This window comes from Nicotiana tomentosiformis, chromosome 2 (genome assembly GCF_000390325.3).
Source record: "Nicotiana tomentosiformis chromosome 2, ASM39032v3, whole genome shotgun sequence".
NCBI lineage: Eukaryota > Viridiplantae > Streptophyta > Magnoliopsida > Solanales > Solanaceae > Nicotiana > Nicotiana tomentosiformis.
The window spans coordinates 127,412,660-127,426,838 of record NC_090813.1 but is presented as its reverse complement, the minus strand read 5'-3'; positions in this window follow the sequence as shown (position 1 = coordinate 127,426,838).

The following is a 14,179-nucleotide window of genomic DNA, read 5'->3' as shown; positions in this document are numbered from 1 at the left end:
TTGATTGATGTTTGGCATTGTTAGTACCGAATTCGTATTTTGGTTTCGGATCCCGGTACAGGTTCGTTATGATATTTAAGACCTGTCTGTGAAATTTGGTGAGAAACGGAGTTGATTTGACGTGATTCGGACGTCCAGTTGAGAAGATAGAAATTTTAAAGTGTTCTTGAGAATTTCATTTGTTTTGGTGCTAAATTCATAGTTCTAGGTCTTATTTTGGCGATTTGATCACGCGAGAAAGTCTGTATAATATTGTTAGACTTGTGTGCATGCTTGGTTTGGAGCCCCGAGGGCTCGGGTGAGTTTTGGATAGGCTACGGGGTGATTTGCACTTAGAAAATCTGAGATTTTGTTGCAGCAGTTGTTCTGGTGTGCCCTTCTTCGCGTTCGCGTAGGTAGTGTCGCGAACGCGAAAGGTAAAATGGGGGAAGGGGAATTTTCTTCTTCGCGAATGCGAAGGACTGGTCGCGAACGCGAAGCATTGGGGGTGATACCCTTCGCGAACGCGATCAGTCTCCCGCAAACGCGATAGTTTAAGGGACCTGGGGGAGGGGGTTCATGTTCTTCTACGCGTACGCATCCATTGGGCTGTGAACGCGAAGGCTTAGGGGGAGCTGCCTTACGCGAACGCGTAGAAAGATTCGCGAATGCGAAGGCCTTAGGCCGTTGTGCATCGCGATCGCGACAAGCGTCTCGCGAACGCGATGAAGGCATGTCCAGTGTTTTAAAACAGACTTCAAAGACGGGATTTGTTCAAAATTTCACATTATCTTCACTTGAAATCAATCTTGGGCGATTTTTGAAGTGGGAATTCAACACCAAATCATAGGTTCGTGTTCTTAAACTCATTCCTTTCAATTTCCATCAACACCCACTAGATTTCCAGGCTTAAATCTTGTTCTTTAAGGGTAGAAATTAGGAATTTTAGGAGAATTGGGGAGTTTGTAAATTTGGGAATTTAGACCTCGATTTGGGGTCAGATTCCGGAACTAATGACATATTCGGGCTCGGGGGTGAATGGGTAAACAGAGTTTGGTCCGAACCTTGAGTTTGGACCAAGCGGGCTCGGGGTCGGTTTTTTACTTTTTTTGAGAAATTTGGGAAATCTGTAATTATTCATTAAAGTTGATTCTTTTAGCGATAATTGATGGTATTAAGCTACTTGTGACTTAGATACGAGTGAGTTGGAGGTGAATTATAAGGAAAAAGCGGTACTTGAGCAGTGAGTGACCTGCGAATCGAGGTAAGTGTCGTGTCTAACTTTGGCTTGAGGGAATAGGTATTATGTGTTTATTTTCTACGTGTTTGGTTGTTAAATATGATGTATAGGTGAGTTGACGAGCATATATGCGTCGTTGTCGAGTCATAGCTTGCGAGTTAAATTCTATTCTTGTCTATTTTGTAGCCTTAAATTCTACTGTACATGCTTAGCGGGTTATTTGAAATATTGAGTGACTTATATCTGGTTTTACTGAGATTTGGTAACTTTCGAATATTGATTTAAGGTTGAGGTTGCATTGTGCTATTGATTATGGGTAAAATACTGGTTTCTTTGTGATACTCCTATCTATCCGTTATTATTGATTATGTGATTTGTGAGGAGGAGTGTAAAGCACGAAGGGTGATGCCGTGCCAGCATTATTTATATTGTGAGGAAGAGTGTAAAGCACGAAGGGTGATGCCGTGCCATGATTTGTGAGTGATAAAGCACGAAGGGTGATGCCGTGTATATTATGAGAGGTTTAATGCACGAAGGGTGATGATGTGCCGTTCTATTTATTTATTTGGTGAGGTTGAGAGTAAAAGCACGAAGGGTGATGTCGTGCAGTTTTCCTTTGCTATTTTATTTGCTCAATTCATTTAAGGATTTTTGGTTTAATTTTATCTTTTCATTATTCTCACTCTTTATATTGTATTCTCCCACTGTATGTCCCCTTCCCATTATTTCTGCATTATTTCTTTATTTACTGTTGTTGCCACTAGATTGATTATACTGTTCAAGTTATATGTGGGTGTCTTGTCCTAGCCTCGTCACTACTTCACCGAGGTTAGGTTCGACACTTACCAGTACATGGGGTCGGTTGTAGTGATACTGCACTCTGCACTTTCTGTGCAGATTTTGATACCGGCTCGGGTTGATCGAGATTTTGCTATTGGTCCGCTGTCCAGAGTCTCAAGGTAGATCTGTCGACGTTCACAGACCTTGAAGTCCCCATCTATCTTTTCTGTTATACTTTTTCTTTCATTCAGACAGTTGTCTTTCTTTCAGACTATTACTTGTAGTAAATTCTAGAATGCTCGTGAATTGTGACTCCAGATTCGAGTGGTAGTAATTAATACAGTTTAATGATATTTTGCACTTAATATATTTCATTTTAGTTAATTATTGTTAATTACTGAATGGGAATAAGGAATTGATTTAATGATTCTCTAACGTTGACTTGCCTAGCAAGTGAAATATTAGGCGCAATCACGATCCCGTCGGTGGGAAATTTCGGGTCGTGACAAGTTGGTATCAGAGCACTAGGTTGCCTAGGTCTCACGATTCACGAGCAAGCTTAGTAGAGTCTGGAGGATCGGCACGGAGACGTCTGTGCTTATCTTTCAGAGGTTATGAAGTTTAGGAACAAGTTTCACTTCTATTCTTCTCTGCCGTGCGATTTTGCTTTCTCAATGCTGATTGAACTCTTCTACTCTTATTCTCTCGCAGATGGCGAGAACATGTATCGCTTCCTCAGCTGAGCAACAGCCAAAGCCTCTAGTGGCAGCTCCTACGCGGGGTAGAGGTCGATGTCGAGGCCGTGCCAGAGGCCGAGGCAGCGGTAGGGCTCAACCTAGAGCCCGAGCAGCAGCCCCAGCAGTGAAGCCTGAGATAGAGCTTGACGAGGAGGTTCCAACCTAGACTGTTCTTGCCGGACCAGCTCAGGTTCCGGAGGGGTTTATTGCTACCCCAGTACTTCAGGATGCTTTGGTCCATTTGGTGGGCCTTTTGGAGAGTGTGGCCCAGACTGGCGCATTTTACATGGCACCAGCAGTCTCTCAGGCTGAAGGGGGAGCCCAGACTCCCACCACTCCCGCTCCGGAGTAGATAACTCCCCAGTATCAGGCTCCAGCAGCTCAGCCAGTCAAATTAGTTCAGCCGGTTATTGCGGCACAGGTCGGAGATGGGCTAACTATGTCTTCTAAGGCTTTATGGAGATTGGACAGGTTTATCAAGATCTTTCATGTTCAATTCAGTGGTGCTCCTTCAGAGGATCCCAGGAGTATCTTGACAGCTATCGGAGGTCCTACAAAACATGGGTAGTGGATACCAATGGGGTCGATTTTGCTGCATTTCAGATGACTGGTTCCGCCAAGAAATGGTGGAGAGATTACTTGTTGACCAGACCAGTTGAGTCGCCTGCTCTTACTTGGGACCAGTTCTCTCAGCTCTTCATAGAGAAGTTTCTGCCTATCACATTGAGAGAGGAGCGTCGCTGTCAGTTTGAGCGTCTCCAGCATGGTAGTATGACTGTTACTCAGTATGAGACCCGTTTTGTGGATTTGGCCCGTCATGCTATTCTTCTGCTTCCCACCGAGAGAGAGAGGTTGAGGAGGTTAATTGATGGACTTGCTCAGCCTATCAGATTGCAGATGGCTAAGGAGATTGGGAGTGAGATTTCTTTTCAGGCGGCTGCTAATGTCGCCAGACCAGTCAAAATGGTTCTTACTTAGAGAGGTCAGGGGTCTGACAAGAGACCTCGTCATTCCGGTGAGTTCAGCGGTGCCTTATCTAGAGGCACGAGTACTTTTGGTAGAGGCCATCCTCCCAAGCCATTTCATTCAGCGCTCCAGGCATCCCACTGTGCCTCAGGTAGTCGTGGTCCTCAGATGCATTATTCCGACCAGCTAGCCTACAGTGCACCACCAGCTCCTATTAGTGCACCTCCACTCCGGAATTATCAGGGTGGTTATTCAGGTCGATAGGGTCAGTTTCAGGGTCAGCAGTCACAACAGCCGAGGTTATGTTATACTTGTGGTGATCCGAGGCACATTACTAGATTTTGCCCTAGAACAACGGGCAACTCACAGCATCAGGGTTCTCGTGCCATGGTTTCGGCACTAGTTGTTGCACCACCTACTCAGCTAGCCAGAGGCAGGGGACAGGCAGCCAGAGGTAGAGGCCAGACTGTTAGAGGTAGAGGTTAGGCCGTTAGAGGTGGAGACCAGCCAGTTAGAGGCCGTCCCAGGGACGTAGTTCAGGGTGGTGGGGCCCAGCCCCGGTGTTATGCTTTCCCAGCCAGGCCTGATGCTGAGTCATCTGACACGGTTATCACAGGTACTGTTTCTGTTTGCAGTAGAGATGCTTCAGTTCTATTTTATCCGGGATCTACTTACTCCTATGTGTCATCCTATTTTTCTTCCTATTTGGTTGTGCCCCGTGATTCTTTGAGTGCTCTTACATATGTGTCCACACTAGTGAGAGATGCTATTGTTGTAGATCATGTTTATTGTTCGTGTGTGGTCACCATTGGGAGTCTTGAGACTCGTGTAGATCTTCTACTTCTTGACATGGTTGATTTTGATGTCATACTGGGTATGGATTGGCTGTCACCTTATCATGCTATATTAGATTGTCACACCAAGACGGTGACCTTAGCCTTGCAGGGGTTGCCTCGATTAGAGTGGAGAGGGAATCTTGGCCATTATGCCAGCAGGGTTATCTCTTATGTGAAGGCTCGGCATATAGTCAAGAATGGGTGTCTAGCTTATTTGGCTTATATCTGCGATTCTAATGTGGAGGTTACTTCAATGGATTCAGTGCCGGTTGTTCATGAGTTTCCAGAGGTATTTCCTGCAGACCTGCCGGGGATGCCACCCTACAAGGATATTGATTTCTGCATTGATTTGGCTCCAGGAATTCAGCCTATTTCCATTCCTCCATACCGCATGGCCCCACCGGAGTTAAAAGAATTGAAGGAACAGTTGTAGGATTTGCTTGACAAGGGCTTCATTATACCTAGTGTCTCTCCTTAGGGTGAGCGGGTTTTGTTCGTGAAGAAGAAGGATGGATCTATGAGGATGTGTATAGATTATCGGCAGTTGAACAAAGTCACTATCAAGAACAAGTATTCGTTGCCGAGGATTGATGATTTGTTTGATCAGCTTTAGGGTGCCAAGGTGTTTTCAAAGATCGATTTGAGATATGGCTACCATCAGTTGAGGATTAGGGCATCCGATATCCCTAAGACAACTTTTCGGACGCGGTATGGGCACTATGAGTTTCTAGTGATGTCCTTTGGGTTGACCAATGCCCCAACAACATTTATGGACTTGATGAACCGAGTGTTCGAGCTTTACCTGGATTCATTTGTGATTGTATTTATTGATGACATCTTGGTATACTCCCGCAGTCGGGAGGAGCATGAGCAGCACCTCCGGATAGTGCTCCAGACTTTGAGCAACAGTCAGTTGTATGCTAAATTTTTGAAATGTGAGTTTTGGTTGGATTCAGTTACTTTCTTGGGTCACGTCGTATCAGCAGAGGGTATTCAGGTGGATCCTAAGAATATTGAGGCAGTCAAGAACTGGCCTAGACCCACTTCAGCCACGGAGATCAGGAGCTTCATGGGTTTGGCGGGTTGTTACCGTCGGTTTGTGGAGGGGTTTTCATCTATAGCAGCCCCGATGACTAGGTTGACCCAGAAGGGTGCCCCATTCAGATGGTCGGACGAGTGTGAGGTGAGCTTTAAGAAGCTCAAGACAACCTTGACTTCAGCACCGGTGTTGGTATTACCATCAAGGTCAGGATCTTACATGGTATATTGTGATTCCTTCCGTGTTGGTCTCGGAGCAGTATTGATGCAGGAGGGCAGGGTGATTGCATATGTGTCTCATCAGTTGAAGGTTCATGAGAAGAATTACCCTGTCCATGACTTAGAGTTGGCAGCCATTGTTCACGCGCTGAAGATTTGGAGGCACTATCTTTATGGCGTGTCGTGTGAGGTTTTCATGGATCATCGCAGCCCTCAGTATCTGTTCAAGCAGAAGGATCTCAATTTGAGGCAGAGGAGATTGTTAGAGCTATTGAAAGACTATGATATCACTATATTGTACCATCCGGGAAAGGCCAATGTAGTGGTCGATGCATTGAGTAGAAAAGCAGTGAGTATGGGCAGCCTTGCGTTTATTCCAGCCGGTGAGAGGCCGCTAGCTTCAGATATTTAGACTTTGGCCAATCAGTTTGTGAGGTTGGATATTTCAGAGCCCAGTCATGTTCTAGCATGTACAATCACTCGATCTTCCTTGTTTAAGCGTATTAGAGATCGGCAGTATGATGACCTTCACTTGATGGTCCTTAGGGACATAGTTCAGCACGGTGGTGCTAAGCAGGTTACCGTTGGAGAAGACGGCGTTTTGAGGATACAGGGTCGTGTGTGTGTGCCTAACGTTGATGGGCTTCATGAGTTGATCCTTGAGGAGGCTCACAGTTCTCGGTATTCTATTCACCCGGGCACTGCCAAGATGTACCAGGACCTGCGGCAGCATTATTGGTGGAGAAGGATGAAGAAAGATATAGTTGCTTACGTGGCTCGGTGCTTGAATTGTCAGCATGTGAAATATGAGCATTAAAGACCCGATGGTTTGCTTCAGCAGATGGAGATTCCTGAGTGAAAGTGGGAGCGTATCACTATGGACTTTGTTGTTGGACTCCCACGGACTCAGAGGATGTTCGACGCCGTGTGGGTTATTGTAGATAGGCTGACTAAGTCAGCGCACTTCATTACTATGGCAGTTGCCTATTCCTCAGAGCGGTTAGCAGATATTTATATTCGTGAGATCGTCCGTCTTCACGGTGTGCCCATGTCTATCATTTCTGATCGAGGTACGTAGTTTACCTTGCACTTTTGGAGGGCAGTACAGCGTGAGTTGGGTACGCGGGTTGAGTTGAGTACATCATTCCATCCTCAGACGGACGGGCAGTTCGAGCGTACTATTCAGATCTTGGAGAATATGCTCTGCACTTGTGTCATAGATTTCAGAGGATCGTGGGATCAGTTCTTGCCCCTTGCAGAGTTTGCCTACAATAATAGCTACCAGTCGAGCATTCAGATGGCTCCCTATGAGGCATTATATGGTGGACGGTGCAGGTCGCCAGTTGGGTGGTTTGAGCCGGGGGAGGCTCGGTTGTTGGGTACAGATTAGTACAGGAGGCCTTGGACAAGGTCAAGATTATTCAGGATCAACTTCGCACAGCTTAGTCCAGGCATGAGAGTTATGCAGACTGTAGAGTTCGTGATATTGCATTCATGGTCGGATAGAGAGTGTTACTTCGGGTATCACCCATGAAGGGTGTAATATGGTTCGGAAAGAAGGGCAAGTTGAGCCATAGGTATATCAGACCTTTTGAGATTCTGGAGAGAGTGGGAGAGGTGGCTTATAGGCTTGCGTTGCCACCTAGTTTAGCAGTTGTTCATCCGGTATTCCACGTGTCCATACTTCGAAAGTATCACGGCGATCCGTCCCATGTGTTAGATTTTAGCTCTGTCCAGTTGGACAAGGATTTGACTTACGAGGAGGAGCCGATGGCTATTTTAGCCCGGCAAGTTCGCCAGTTGATATCAAAGAGTTACCCTTCAGTTCGAGTGCAGTAGAGAGGTCAGCCTATTGAGGAAGCTACTTGGGAGTCCGAGTCCGATATGCGAAGTATATATCCCCGCCTTTTCACTAGCCCAGGTACTTTCCTATGTTCGTTCGAGGACGGACGGTTGTTTTAGAGGTGGAGAATGTGATGACCCAAAAGATCATCTTATATTTTAGAACTTTAATATGCCCTCTTAAGCCTTAAAAATCTCTTTTTTATCCTCCTCGATTTGCGTGTGTAGTCCGGGTATGTTTCCGGAAAGATTTTGTGTTGAAAACTAATAAAAATAAGAATATTTGCCTTAAAAGATGATTTTAGTTGACTTCGATCAACATTTTTGGTAAACGGGATCGGATCCATATTTTGACGGTCCCGGTGGGTCCGTATCGAATTATGGGACCTGGGCGTATGCCCGGAATCGAATTCGAAGATCCCTAGCTTGAGTTATGAATTTTTGATGAAAATTAAAAGTCTGGAAATTTTTTTATTTTTAAGAATTGATTGATGTTTGGCATTGTTAGTACCGGGTCCGTATTTTGGTTTCGGTGCCCAGTACATGTTCATTATGATATTTAAGACTTGTCTGTGAAATTTGGTGAGAAACGGAGTTGATTTGATGTGATTCAGACGTCCAGTTGAGAAGGTAGAAATTTTAAAGTGTTCTTGAGAATTTCATTTGATTTGGTGCTAAATTCATAGTTCAAGGTATTATTTTGGCGATTTGATTGCGCGAGTAAGTCCGTATGATGTTGTTAGACTTGTGCGCATGCTTGGTTTGGAGCCCCGAGGGCTCGGGTGAGTTTCAGATAGGCTACAGGGTGATTTACACTTAGAAAATCTTAGATTTTGTTGCAACAACTGTTCTGGTGTGCCCTTCTTCGTGTTCGCGTAGGTAGTGTCGCGAACGCGAAAGGTAAAATGGGGGCAGGGGAATTTTCATCTTCGCAAACGCGAAGGACTGGTCGCGAACGCAAAGAATTGGGGGTGGTACCCTTCGTGAACGCGATCAGTCTCCCGTGAACGCGATAGTTTAAGGGACCTGGGGAGGGGGTCATGTTCTTCTAAGCGACCATGAACGCGAAGGCTTGGAGGGAGCTGCCTTACGTGAACGCGTCCATTGGACCGTGAACGCGAAGGCTCGAAGGGAGCTGCCTTACGCGAATGCGTAGAAAGACTCACGAACGCGAAGTCCTTAGGCCGCTATGCATCGCGAATGCGATGAAGGCTTGTCCAGTGTTTTAAAGCAGACTTCAAAGATGGGATTTGTTCAAAATTTCACATTTTCTTCACTTGAACTCAACCTTGGGCGATTTGTGAAGTGGGAACTCAACACCAAATAATAGGTTCGTGTTCTTAAACTCATTACTTTAAATTTCTATCAACACCCACTAGATTTCTAGGCCTAAATCTTGTTCTTTAAGGGTAGAAATTAGGGATTTTAGGAGAATTGGGGATTTTATAAATTTGGGAATTTAGACCTCGATTTGGGGTCAGATTCTAGAACTAATGACATATTCAGGCTCGGGGGTGAATGGGTAAACGGAGTTTGGTCCGAACCTCGAGTTTGGACTAAGCGGGTCCGGGGTCGATTTTTTACTTTTTTTGAGAAATTTGTGAAATCTGTAATTATTCATTAAAGTTGATTCCTTTAGTGATAATTGATGGTATTAAGCTACTTGTGACTTAGATACGAGTGAGTTGGAGGTGAATTCTAAGGGAAAAAGCGGTACTTGAGCAGTGAGTGGCCTGCGAATCGAGGTAAATGTCGTGTCTAACTTTGGCTTAAGGGAATAGGTATTATATGTTTATTTGCTACGTATTTGGTTTTTAAATATGATGTATAGGTGAGGTGACGAGCATCTATGCGTCGTTGTCGAGTCATAGCTTGCGAGTTAAATTCTATTCTTGTCTATTTTGTAGCCTTAAATTCTACTATCCATGCTTAGCGGGTTATTTGAAATGTTGGGTGACTTATATCTGGTTTCACTAAGATTTGGTAACTTTCGTATATTGATTTAAGATTGAGGTTGCATTGTGCTATTGATTGTGGGTAAAATACTGGTTTTTTGTGATACTCCTATCTATCCGTTGTTATTGATTATGTGATTTGTGAGGAGGAGTATAAAGCACGAAGGGTGATGCCGTGCCAGCATTATTTATATTGCGAGGAAGAGTATAAAGCATGAAGGGTGATTTTGTGCCATGATTTGTGAGTGATAAATACGAAGGGTGATGCCGTGTATATTATGAGAGGTTTAATGCACGAAGGGTGATGTCGTGCCGTTCTATTTATTTATTTGGTGAGGTTGAGAGTAAAAGCACGAAGGGTGATGTCGTGCAGTTTTCCTTTGCTATTTTATTTGCTCAATTCGTTTAAGGATTTTCAGTTTAATTCTGTCTTTTCATTATTCTCACTCTTTATATTGTATTCCCCCCACTGTATGTCCCCTTCCAATTATTTTTGCGTTATTTCTTTATTTACTGATGTTGCCACTAGCATGATTATACTGTTCAGGTTATATGTGGATGTCTTGTCCTTGCCTCATCACTACTTTGCCGAGGTTAGGCTCGACACTTACCAGTACATGGGGTCGGTTGTATTGATACTGCACTCTGCACTTTCTGTGCAGATTTTGATACCGGCTCGGGTTGATCGAGATTTTGCTATTGGTCCGCTGTCCTGAGACTCAAGGTAGATCTGTCGACGTTCACAGACTATTACTTGTAGTAAATTCTAGAATGCTCGTGAATTGTGACTCCAAATCCGGGTGGTAGTAATTAATACAGTTTTATGATATTCCGCACTTAATATATTTTATCTTAGTTAATTATTGTTAATTACTGAATGGGAATAAGGAATTGATTTAATGATTCTCTAACGTTGGCTTGCCTAGTAAGTGAAATGTTAGGCGCCATCACGGTCCAGTCAGTGGGAAATTTTGGGTCGTGACACCGTCCAAGCGCAATTGGAGTTGGCTAAGACCCAACTTCGGGCTACAGAAGAAAATGCTTCGATGCAGATCGAGAAGATTATGGATCTTCAGCATCGATTGGATTTGGCCACTTCTGATAAGGCAGGCTTGGCCGATGAACTCGAAGTGGCCAGATCCGAGGTGGCCGAGGCTAATAAAAGAGCTGATGCTAAAGTGACCTAGTTCTGGATCGATGTTGAGGTCAACCAGGCCAAGGCCAAGAGAATGGTCGAACATGCTAAACGGCAGGCTCGGAGGGAAGCTCTCGAGGAGGTCAGTGCTCAGGGCTTCGATATTGCGTCCGAAATTGAAAATGCCAAGGCGGAGAAAACCAGAGCCCGAAGGCTAGCCTTCCCTGAGGAAGATTTCGAGAGCTCGAGCGAATCTGAGGACGGAGAAAATCCCGAGGACGCAGCCTCCAATGAAGACCAAGCCATTTAGGATATTAGGTTTCTTGTTTTTCTTTTGTATCTTTTCTGTGGCCGATTCGGCCTTTTGTAAAAAAACTTTTGAATATATATATAAGGTTTTTCTTGCTCTTTTGATTCTTGTGTTTTTCCTTTGCTTTTCTGTATTTTACGAAGGTAAAAAATGCCTTAGCATAAAATTGTGTCCGAGGTTTAGACAATTTGATTGGAACTGAACTAGTATAGCCCTTAGGTTTTTTGATCGAGTGAGTGCTTGCTCGAACTCGAAGTAACGTAGCCCTTAGGCTTTTGTAAGAAAGGTTGTTTATGGCTTTCTCCCCTTTTCGGCTTGAAAAAGTTATTTATCATTTGTATTTGCAAAAAACTCGTAATGCCTTAGCTCGAAATAAGGAATCTTTCAAAAGTTCGAACAATTTTGTACTCATTAGAGTTTTTGAGACTTGATATTATCGAAGCCTTTTATGATTTTGCCGGGGATAGACCTTTTAACCGGTTTATGAAAGAATTCGAAGGCCTGTTTTGTTACGGAATTCGGACGTCTCCGACCCATGTTAATTCGGTCGTAGCCTCTTTAGTTCAGGATTTTCCCCTTGGGCTTATTTTCCCGTTTTACTTCGAGCTTGCCCGAAGTGTCATTCCCCGAGTGGGTTGATCATGGCCTAGAAAAATCGAGGGTTTCCTAAAAGGTCTTATGATCTCAGAATTTTAATAATTCGCTCTCGTTTATTTTTCGGATGGCAGTCCCTGAATGTGGGGGTAATTATCTGAACTCTGGTTATGGTCGGCCCTTAATCCTGTTTACATAATGGATCGAGAGTATGAAATTGTAAAGTAAAAAAAAAATTCTAAGGCATGAGATATCGGTAAAGAAAAATACTTCTCTTTATAAATGATTATACATGCGTACATGTTCTGTGCCAGGGCTCGAGCAAATTATGCGGGCACGATTCGTTTGACCGTTTGGCCTTTACAAATTTTTTCTATCGAAACCTTGCTGCCATAAAGTAACTTCCTCGCATCAAAGTTGACATTCGAGGGCAATGCCCCCCAGTGTTCGAGGTTGATCGTAAAGAAACCTCGGATACTGTCGAATTGTTCTAAGTTAGCACGATCGATAGTTGCCTCATTAAAAACCTCGCCGGAAAACCCATTTGGGACAAAAACGGTCTAAGGGAAAAAGAGTGCAAAGCGTGCTTTCAGACCTAAAGGTTTATATGTCGAAGAATCCATCGATGTTTCTGGTCGAACACCTGCAAGGGTTAGTTTAAAATATAAATAAAAATGGAAGGGGTCGTACCTTAGCAGTAGTATCGTTTTAGGTGCGATACGTTCCAATTGCTCGGCAGTTGTTCGCCATTCATCGTGCCGAGCTTGTAGGATTTTTTCCGATGATTTTGAGAACCTGGTACGGTCCTTTCCAGTTCGGACCTAGTTTCCCTTCATTCGGATTTCGGGTGTTAAGGGTGACTTTTTCTTAGTACCAAGTCCCCGATGTTAAAATGTCGAAGATTGGCTCTTCGATTATAGTACCTTTCGATCCGCTATTTTTGGGCGGCCAATCGGACGAGAGCGTTTTCGCATCTTTCGTCCAATAATTCTAGGCTCGTATTCATGGTCTCGTTATTTGACTCCTCTGTTGCATATCAAAACCTAATGCTAAGTTCTCCAACCTCGACCGTATGGCTGATATCGATCTCTGTTTGACCGTGGTTCTCGGTCAATATCCTTTTTAACTCTGTCGACATTTCTATTTGGATAAACGGACCCAGAAGGAGTCCCCAGCTAGTCATCCTCGACATTAATCTTTGACTAGTACCGATTATGCACATCGGCCCAAGTTACAGCTAGATATTCGATCAAGTTCTGCTTCAACTGTTGTGAGGCTACCGAACTTCGTATGTTTAGGCCTTGAGTAAAAGCCTGAACGGCCCAATCGTCAGAGACTGGGGGAAGATCCATATGCTCCATTTGGAACCGAGATACGAACTCTATGAGTATCTCGTTGCCTTTCTGTTTTACTTTGAAGAGGTCCGACTTTCTAGTCTCGACCTTTATCTCTTCGGCGTGCGCTTTGATGAAGGAATCTTCGAGCATGGCAAAAGAATCAATGGAGTTAGGTGGTAAATTATGGTACCATATCATCGCCCCCTTTGATAAAGTTTCTCCGAATTTCTTCAGCAGTACGGACTCAATCTCATCGTCCTCTAGATAGTTCCCATTTATTGCGCATGTGTAAGAAGTGACATGCTCGTTGGGGTCGGTAGTTCCATTATACTTGGGAATTTCTGGCATGCGGAATTTCTTCGGAATGGGATTAGGAGTCGTGCTCGGGGGGGGGGGTTTTTATACGAACTTCTTTGAATCCAAACCCTTCAAAATCGGTGGTACTCCCAGAATTTGATCAACTCGGGAGTTATATGTTTCCACTTTTTTATCATTCGCTTCAATCTTCTTCTCCACCGATTCAATTTGCTTTGTTAGCTCCTCGAACATTTTCAAGATAGCGGGGTATGTCTCTAACTCATTCATATTTGACCTCCCCAGCACTGGTTTGACCTTGTGAACAATTTCCTGTGATGACTCAGGTTTGACCCTACTCGGTGCGTGGTTCTGATTTTGAAGTTGTGCTATTACATCTTGTTGAGCCTGCAGCATTTTGAATATTATTCAAAGGCTGATTTCGCCTTCTTCGCCCCCCTGTGCGTTCTGACCGACTGATCGAACGTCTCTGCGGATGCTATTTTCGGGGTCGACGCCCAGATTTGCATTCAGAGCAACATGGGAACTGACGTCGATAGGGTCTGCAACTGGTACTCCCTCGAGGTCAACTGGAAGCACTTTATTTCCTGGGGCGGCTACGTTGTCGTTTTCGCCATGAAAATCAAGGCCGTTGTCGATGTGTGTGGGTACTGCTTGAGAGTTTGACATGCTGATCCTGGAATCAAAAACGCTTACAAGAACAAGTGTAAAATAGTGTGTGTTATGAAAATTAGCACCATGCAATCACTATTATCTTTAGCCCCACGGTAGGCGCCAAACTGTTTACCCTAAAAACGGATAACAATTAAATTTATATGTGGTTTTAAGGACACATGATTTTACTTGGCACAAACTAAGAAAATATGCAAATTAATATTGAAATTTACTGTAAAAAA